Source organism: Saccoglossus kowalevskii, chromosome 9, assembly GCF_978046115.1.
Source record: "Saccoglossus kowalevskii chromosome 9, keSacKowa6.1, whole genome shotgun sequence".
Taxonomy (NCBI): domain Eukaryota; kingdom Metazoa; phylum Hemichordata; class Enteropneusta; family Harrimaniidae; genus Saccoglossus; species Saccoglossus kowalevskii.
The window spans coordinates 20866127-20876500 of record NC_140649.1 but is presented as its reverse complement, the minus strand read 5'-3'; the positions used below and the strand labels follow the sequence as shown (position 1 = coordinate 20876500).

General features: G+C 38.8%; 1 long non-coding RNA gene across 1 annotated transcript; it reads right to left on the bottom strand.

Moving 5' to 3' along the window:
• Positions 1-8801: 8801 nt before the first annotated feature.
• Positions 8802-9554, bottom strand: LOC146738964 (uncharacterized). Its single transcript, XR_014930577.1, has 2 exons — positions 9313-9554; positions 8802-8955 (listed from the first exon to the last, which is right to left on the bottom strand). It is a non-coding gene; the product is annotated as an uncharacterized LOC146738964 (long non-coding RNA).
• Positions 9555-10374: the final 820 nt, after the last annotated feature.

Below are 10374 nucleotides of genomic sequence, written 5' to 3'. Positions count from 1 at the left end.
CATAACATAGAATGTCATGTAAGTTGGTTAAAATGTAGATTTTTTGAATGGAAGCAAGGCAGCCTCAGGAGTGTTTTCCAAAATCAATAACACAGGTTTAATCTGTGTGCCTATAAGTTTCAAAGATAAACTCAAGACAAAGCAATGTTAGGATGTGTTATCAGTAGCTATCTGACACACAATGAGTGTTTCCAAACATTTGAGTGGTTTGTCTCCGCCCCTGTTTGTTTCACAGATTAGTCATTTGCATATGAATGTGTCAGACACAAGGTCACACAGCCACTGAAAAAAAATCATTGATTTTGGTGTTTTCATATGCCGAATTTATCCAATTATAGCTATCCCATTCCTTTATTTTTTTGGTTTCCAATAGCCTTACACATTTGGATGTCCCTACACATGTTAAAGCAGACCTTGATGGGAAAACAAATTGATTGTGCCGATAAACAAGCTTGAAAATCTTTGCTGTTACTTCATGAACGTTTTCTAGGAGTTTATGTTTTTCAAAATACAAAGTCTTTAACAAAAAATAACGTATACTTATTGTCGTCGGATTAACACCAAATTTTCACAGCTTAAAGGTGACAGTGAGAGGAACTTGAATGTGCCAAGACAAACTATTTCATCGATTATTTACCAACGAGTTGTGGTTTGAGTTGGGGGCAATGCGACTAAAACAGTAATTGAAATTCAGCACACTATTTTTTAAAACGCGTTGCTTGCATAAAACTGGTCAGACACATTCAATTTACCAGACTAATGAACAACTAGGAAAAGTGAAAAAAATACTTCTTATCGCCAGCATAAATGCGTAATTATTTTTTTTACAGAAAAAGTAACTTTTCACCTTCGATTAAGTAACGGGTCATAGAATGTAGATACGGGCATGGCAAACACACCTTTGCAAAGCTTGAAGTCTGGCGATTCTAAAAATATATACTTTCCTGGGTCTATTTGTAGTCATTTGGTCACAATTAGAAGATGAAAACAAGTAAGCAAATAATAGTCCCGCTACCTTAATCTATTCATACTTAACACCGACCGGGATGTACAACCAGTATCATGGTCTTTCACGATCATATTTCAATATTAGATTGCTTTCTTGTGAAACAAGAGGAACTGTTTTCAACTTTGCAATATTTTCTCAGACCATAGCGAGGTTAAAGTTCATTACACTTCGTTATCCTAACTACGAGGTGATAAGCAATCGCAGTCAAAATAAAGACCTGATAATTTCTCACAATAACATAACTGTCATGAAAGCTACACCAATGCCTCATCTTAGTAGTATGACTGGGCGATATGAATAGCGCCCTCAGATCAGCCAATTGATCAAGACGAAAAGTCGAATAAAAAGTATTAAAAAATAAATTCAGGCAATGAAGTGCGAAGAATGATGCAATAGTGTTGAATATTCTCTGGATAAATAGTACCTAGGCTATTATTTGAACTAGATGTACCTCAGTTACCACATATAGGCACATGATGAAATCCTGGAAAAATATGTGCATGATGGATGTATTGTGATGTTGATATTATAAATCACAATAAAGTGACGCAGCATGTGTTATTACGAAAAACATCTACTTGTTGTCCGGATTCAACTGGTTAGTTACCTCAGATATACATTCGATGACATTTTTAGAATTTGAATCCAAATCACACTGAATGTGAGGGCAATTAGCTAGATGTCGTCGTCGACGTGGCAATTTAAGTAAACCGAAGATGACATGGGATGTTATTGTTTGAATTATTACTCTCAGTTTAGGAATTTAATATTGAAGACCAACCGGGATGCACTACCACTATGGGGACGTTTTACAAGGATATGAGAATAAATTCTTTTCTCGTTAAATGCGAAGGACTGTCTCCCTCTATGCAGTATTTTTCTCAGGCCATGGCAAGTATAAATGAGTTCATCTCACCTCGAAATGTTAGCCACAGTCAGACTAACGAGGTGATTACGTTTAGAAATATCCCCAATTATCTTAGCTAAGCCGAGTATGACTGGATGACGAGTAGCGCCCCCAACCAATCGATCTATATACTAATACTTTCCTTTCTCATGTTAGCTGTGCACGTTCTAAATCTAAACAGACCATGACACGGTTGTCATTGGTTTAAATGTTGATGCAGAGTCACGGAGAGGTCCCGGATTTCGGAAATTGAATTGCAGTACGCTGAAGGAAAAATACTATTTAAGGTGATATAAAACTTATTACAAATGTCCTACAGGACACAGTACCATGTGAGGTGTTTTGAAGGGTATAGCTACAAAAAGCGAGTAACGTAGATACGAGAAGGAACACTTCAAGGAACTCAATTTGAATGAGCAAAATAATGAATTTAAACTTTACAATTTAGCTTGGAGGAACTAAAATAAGGCATAATATTACCCAAAGCCCATGAGAACAAATGCATTTGTAATGATAACTGCAAGGTGGTAGCTCCTTACAGTCATAATAGCGAAGTTATAACGTCTCAAAATAGACTCACTGTCATATGACTTCATACCAATAACTGATCTTCACTAGGCCCAGTAAGGCTGGATGGCACGAGTAGCGCCCTCAACCAATCGATACGAACATTATGTTACAAACTGTTAGTTCTCTCTTCTTGGTGGATACTTTGAGGGGGTAATATTATCCAAAACCTCTGAGAGCAAATGCATTTCATTTTGCCTCGCTGCGAGGTGGTAACCCCTTATAGTCATAACAGCGAAGTGATAGCGTTTCAAAATAGACTCACTGCCATAGGAGTTCATACCAAAACCTGATTGTCGCTAAGCCCAGTAGAACTGGGTGGCATGAGTAGCGCCCTCAACCAATCGAAACTTTAAGTTCTCTCTTCTAGGTGGTTACTTCGGGGGGGGGGGTTGCTGTGAAAAGTCATGCACCCTATGTGCATGTATAAAACAATAGAGAAATTTAACAAGAGAGATTCTTATGTAACAGTGCAGCTGAGTTCTCTCATTATTTTATCTCTCAAAATAGAAGTTGTGTGCATAGACAATGATATAAAGGACGAGAAGACTGATCAAGGATTGGGTCAGTCCTGTCTATGCCTTCCGTTGGGGAGCTGCTACCCCACTGGGGCTACGCAAACCATCAACGGGTCCCTGATTTGAGATACTCGTTCAGTGCCACAGCCTTCTTCATGGGGTTGCGGCTTTGATCCTGGTACTTTGTTAAAGCAGGTTGAACGAATCAGGAAGGTCATGTTGCATGGTTATTTGACCGACACCAGAGCCTGCAAGTGCATCGGCACTGCAACTTTGGGTCTTTTTGGCGTCAGAGCGTCAGGCAATAAGCCCCCAACTTAGAACCAGAACCAGCAATGATCTAAGTACTTGAGTCTCCTTCTAAGGGGCAGAAGAGACCGGTAGCAGAAGTGTCAGAAGTGGTCCAAGAACGTGGCTCTAGCAGAAGGACGTTCTGGCATTTATGGGAGCCAGAGAGCCATGAAGTCTCTTTAAAGGCCTCACTAGCCAGGGTTCTATTCCCATATCTTCCTCGTTCCCAAGAGTGCGGGGTGTCTTGTCCTAGACCTCAGGTGGCTGAACGGGTTTGTGGAGCTCAATCGCTTCCGGATGGAAACACCTATTTCCGTGCTTTTGTCAGTGCACTCAGGCCATTGGTTGGCGTCGCTGGAGTTGAGTGAAGCATATTACCACGTCCCATTCACCACACTTGCAGCCGGTATTTCAGATTCTTTTTATTGGCACGTTTACCACCCTCCCTTTCGGTTTCCGGTCGACGGGATCAGCTTCTATGCGCGAACTGATACACCTTATTAGTGGTATGACTTCAGTTAGTCATCTAGTTTTGTCAGCAGTTCTCTGGCCTCGTCCAATTCAGACGTGCTTGCTGGATGACCCGCTCGCTGACTCATTACCGAAGCGTCGCTTCTAAGATGGGCCGCCACATCTATTGATTGTGGTTGCATACCGTCCTACTGTCTCTTAAATATTTTCAGAAGGTCACACACCTTTGGTGCCTGGAACTAAGTGGAGCAATAGCTCACCACCTTCCGAGGATACGCAACAGTGCCGCAGATGTCCCCTCGAGACGTATTCGTTTTAGAACTCCGAGTGGCAGATCCCCCAGTGGGTTGCAGATCGCCTTTTTTTGTCTCTGGCACAGTCCTCAGATAAATCTCGTTACCAATCACTGGAATGCCAAAATACACTGATTGTCCTATAATAATTCTGCCATTAGTGTGGATATATAAAAGAAACAGAGAAAAATACATTGATTTCAATAGAATTGCGCGAAAGAAAGTTTATTTCTATAATACACGTTTGCTTATTATACCACGTTTTCACCTTATTCATTTTGTTCTGTTCTACAACACTATGAAATTATAATTTGATCATCCACAATTTAAAATAATAGTCTTGAAATAATCAAGATGTACCATACATTAAATACAAGATTTAGAAACCTTTCAATTTGCTTGTTTTCTGAAAATAGCTGGCTTTTATCAGTGTTTGTCAATTACTTTTAAGAGCATGCTTATAATGTGAAAATATAACCGAACTATTATTAATGTAGGAACGTAATGATTATACTGCCAGTATTAAAATTATTGACTCTAAAATTGAGATTACAACGCACCTAGCATAATTTGAAATTACCACTTGCTAATTAACTATATACATTCATTTTTAATTGGAAAACCTCCAATATAGATTCATGCGAGAATGAATTGTTTTTCGATCGAATAGCTTCTGGTATCCTCGGGTCGGAGCTACGTCACAAGACGTTCCACGTTGCTAAGACGAGCACCACTGTACGCGCTGCTCTGGAACGCAGGTCAAGCCGGTGAAAATTCGAGAAAACAACATTCTGAACAACCAAATTTATATATGTTACACACGTAGAGCTAATCTTGTTACACTGTTCAGATGAGTCTCAACAATCATCCCAAAGTACCGTTTTCTGCGAGTTTTGGGCCTTTGTTTTCACCGCGAGGGTTTCCAGGCGGTGAAAATGCCCGATGTCCGACCCCGCGAATAGGGTGTTGGAAGAATGAAATTAAATGGTTTTTGGTTGAAGTATAGGGTCATAATCCATGGAATGGATAAAGTTAATGCTGTCAGTGGGAATGACAAAAAAAGAAAGAAAGTTGTTTGTTTCCAATTAGACTGTGGAGTCAATGTATTACCAGCCAGGTATATAGGTGATTGCGAAATCAAGCCATGTACAACAGTCTAGTGATGTGGAATGGGACAAGAGTGAAACCCATCAGGGTGTACCGCCTCAACATTCACAATCCGAAAGCTGGAAAGTAATATTTAGTTGAGATCCTCATAATAAATACAAACCTGACCCCTCTACTAGGTATACGAGCCACTGAACAGCTGGACCTACTGTCAATGAAACCGCAAAGACATGGGGATGTTCATTGCAGATACATTATCCAGAGTCAATGAAGAAAAAAAAAACATCTGATGGTATCAGTATGACCAGTCTTCTACATACACCATGGCAAAAGGTCCCATCAATCTCAAAACATATGACAATGCAGACTACCTAGTCATTGTTGACTACTACAGTGACTATTACGAACTAGACAAGCTACGCAAGATCAAATCTGATCAAGGTAACCAAGTGCCATTTTGTTCGACACGGTATCTCTGAGCAGTTTATTCCTGATAATGAATCTCAGTTCATTCCAAATGAATTTGAGTCATTTGCCAAAGAATGGGACCTTTTTGTCCTTACGCAAGTCTATTGGAGGAAAGTAACCACTTTAATGACACCAAGTGTATCAGAAATGACTAAAATACCATCACAAAGACAAAAGAGCGACACAGGAAGAGCTATCGCCTCACTGCTAATTAACACATCCAGATCGACACCAATCGAACAATCAGTATCTTACTAATTCTTTTTGTTGAGATTTGTCGGGAAAAGTTTGAAATGCCGCGAGACAATTGCTATTACGATATAGGGAATAGGGAAATTGGTGTAGGTGATCGTGCGACTGGCTGATATCGCATGTTTACTATGCTACGCCTTAGTTATTTATGAGAGAGTTTGTAAGACTATATAAATGAGATGAAGGAGAGAAGGTGGTAGCGGGCGTCACCTCAACTGACGGGGTGGATGACAGCTGGACTATATGTAACGAACTAATCTGTATTCTTCTACCCGCAAGAATCATCTACATGCTCGCCACTCACTCACCTTACGTGGCAGCGGTTTTAACGGTTGTTGTGTATCAAGGATACCCCTGTCAATAATTCCATATGTGTTGTACTACAAAAATACATTCGATGAATGATAGTTGTTGTTTGGTAATTTCACCCACATTATTTCTGGGTTTTGAAATAACTTTAGCCATCCGAAATAGACAGCGAACGTGCCAGAATGGCTATTATAGAAATAATGACCCAGCCCAAATTAAACAATGCTCCCTTCGGCTTGACAAATCTGTATATCGAGCGTGGCTGGGATTATTTGTATTATTATTATACCAAAAAAAACATTGACAGGCCGCTGTGTCTTGTAAAAACTTATCATTATGTGTAAGCATTGTATCCCATAGTGAAGTGATATTGCTAATATGAAAAGTTTAACTTACAGTAAAAAACAGCCCGTCACCCCGTCTCCTGTTCCTATATTAGAATGTTCTATTATCCATGCATGGAGAGTAATGTGGGGGAGGGGGCAAAATATGTTGAGATACTGAATCAACATAAGTATGTTCATTCGGCTAACCGCTATGTATATATATATAGGTGCCAATACAAATCAACACCCTGGGACCCTAGCGCCCTGTTTTACTTTTTCCGACAAGTAAACTAGTATAGTAAAAAATAGGTTATCCAAAATACGTTTTAGAAATCTCTGAAGACAAAAATAGCTATTCCCGAACTTCCTACATGCTAGGCTCGGTGCCCCATGCAGAGCTCAGTTGGTGGTCATTCGAGGTGTTCAGTTTTAGTACTCCGAGCCCAGCGAAGTGGGTTATCACGGGGAACATAAGCTCACAAATTCTAGCACCTTCAAGTAGCGGTTGGGCCCAAAATGCGACAGAGAGTGCAGATTGATCCACCTGCTCCAACCATAATACTGGTCATGGGCGCCTTGAAAGTAGGATGGGGAACCCGCATCGTATACAGACAATTTGGAGGAAGTGGACAGCAGAAGTAACAAAATGGGATTTAGAAATCTGTGCAAATTTATGTTTGGATACAAATTTGTCTGTCTGCTAACACTCTTACATCAATGACTCAAATTATTTTGAAGCGGTCATTCAACTTTAACATTGTTATTGTTAGTGTTAGTATTGATACTATTAGCAGCTTTAGCCACCGAAAGTCGACGTTTTGCTTAGTTTGATGAAATGAATTTCCCGGTATTCCAACTGTGTTTGACGAAAGACATGGTTAACTGGGAACATTCAGAAACGTAAAGAATGTTTTGAGCCAGTGCTCGTGAATTCGACTTTAAAATTATATTTCACTTGTTTATCCATGACAACTATAGCTCAACATTTTGTAATGATAACACAAACAAGAAATCGCACAATGAAAACAATTTATAAGTAAAATATATTTGACCTAATATATACTTAGGACATAAAAGTTACATCGAAATTATGACAATGACTGGCAACAAGTATCCCTCAATCACTAAGGAACAACTCTGATCTTCTTATTTGCCTTAGCTAGGAGATTCAAGCCTATTTGATATGTGTCAGAGCTACTGCACATATGTGACTGATGTTTTGTCAAGACCATGGGCGAATCTTAATGTGTATGCGATTTCACAGTTTTCAGAAAATCACGTTGTACTGAAATAAAGTAATGGTGGTTGTCATATATGCCATATATAAAAACAGTGGTTATTCCCAATTTGGCAGCGACACTGTGTTTTTCACTACTGTCACTGTTAGTAGCAAAGCCATTACGTCTGCCAGAAGATTTGTAACTCCACATTAATCAGACACTGTTCAAATTAAATGAGTGTCTTTCAATATCAACAAACTTCAAAAGAAAAACCACCAATCTAGGACTATGGGTGAAGAAGGTTCTGAGATTGTTGTAGTGAGTGGCAAGTGGATTTATTGGAAATGTTCCCCTCGCTAGCATTTCAATCAGGCTTGTCAATCGATCACGTTCCAGGTGCAGTGTTTTGACAGATGCCAAATGTCTAATTGAAGTGTTTGAAAACTATTTCTAGTTTTTAATCGAAACTGAATCATGATTTCATTTCAGTGCCATAATATCACAAACCCCGGACGAGATGACATGACCAGTATTACAAATAAGTACTTCTTGTCATAGTTGAGTTAATTCTGTGTGGTTGCGCTGTACTTAGAGTCTCATTAAATAATTATTATTGATCGATTGTACGGTACGAATGTGCTATTAAAATACACAAATTAACTCTCCTCCTGGATAATTGTACGTCGCGAAGCATACTCACTTTACCCTAACTGCCGCTGTTACTCAGATCTGCCATAGACTACATAGTGTAAACAAATAATTTGTTGGTTGGATTACCAATTTTATTGACACCTGTGGATTTCCTGACTAGGGACAAACTCAGAAGGGAGCCCATTGAGTTGATAAGGTAAGTAGTTCTTTTCTATGTAATTTTTATAATAATTCCGAAGCAGATTTGGTGTATTAATATTAGGTTTGATTGGAGGATACACTATATATCAACATAAAGCCTGGACCTAATGCTAAGACGTGTAATTGAAGCCATTTAAATGTGTTGTACTATTACAATGTGGTAGTAATGTCTCATGTTAAACACACACACATCTAATAATTGCATAATGCATTTTGTCTTTAACCGTTTTTATTACCACTAAAACATAATATATATACTTTTTATCCCACGTGTCTTATATGCGAATAATTTAAACAAAGGAACCGTCACCGTTATTGTAGATTTTCTCAGCACCAACGTCTTCCTTTCGGATTATATACTGCAACTATGGAGTAAATAAAAAGGGAATTGTCATTGTTTGTACATATGCCAATACAGGAAGATCCAAATCTACTTAGATATGTATTGGAATTTGACAGATCTCTTCTTCAATCTGGGCGCTTCTAAATGACATACTACCCATAGTGTAACATTTTTGAATAAAATGTACACAAACACTCGGAGCTATTCAAGATTGAAACACTCTCTTCAACACAGTAATCAAAGCGGATATAATGCCTATTCGTATGCGTTCTACTTCACTATGTAATCATACAAAACCCAGCAATTAATTGTTGTGTATTGATCGTTTTTGAACCTGCACCTATACTTTAACATGTAAATGGAGTAATGATGTGTTTACCTTCCTGGAACAATCCACTTGTCCCCAAATTCATCAGAGTCAGTAACTGATTTCAGTTTCCCATCAGGCATCGGTACCTGCATATCATTAGACGGATCCCCGTCAGCATTTCCTATCAAGCCACACACTTTTCCAAACATGGATTGGTTTATAACAGAAGCAACGCGTCCTTTGCCGTTCCATGTCAATGTAAATGTTGAATCCAGTTTTGCTCTCACATATCCTGCATTATCTCGTGTCACTGTCAGCTTTCCAAGTGTCAGTGGAGTCAGTAAGTTATGGATTTCGCCATTTATCTAGAGAGTATATTTAAAAATATATTAGTCAATATAAATTAATGTTGCATTTCAATATGGTAGTATACATTGGATTAAACTATTAAAAAGTACCAGTAAATATATAACTTGCAAGGAATACAATTTTGTGAGAACACCATTTTTCGTTTAGATTTATGTTTTAAATTGAGTTTTGACCCGGCATAATGTAACATTACTAATATTAGCAGAAACTAGTAATATATGAAATTTTCCAACTGTCCCTAAAAATACGTGAAATTGTCCTAAAAGGATTTAATACACAAGATATGCCAAATAAATCAGTGCATAGTAGCAGTGATGGGATAATGCGACTGCTTAAACCAGCAAATAACACCGGCATGGTAAATACCACTTAAATCAAAGTAAACACGTACTGCATGCCTGAGCCTAATCGCCTAGCTTCACGTCACTACACGTCCTCCCCTCGGTCACTGGGCATCCCACAAAAAGGATGCTTAATGACTGAGCTTTTTACGCACAGAGACCATGAAACCCGTCAAAGCGATTCACGCCACACAGCGTAGCCAGACATTGCGACAAAGGCCTTCAGACCTGACTGTACTAGGATGGTGAAAGTCAGAAGTAATTTGTACAGCATTAAACCGGCGGTGTTTTCATCGATAATTTTACTATCGACTGCTTGACTAGCATGGCAACATTAATTATACTTTCATTACAATACACCTTTCTAGGTTTCAGTAGAATGACCGACGAAATACTAATCTGTGATTTACGAGAATATTTA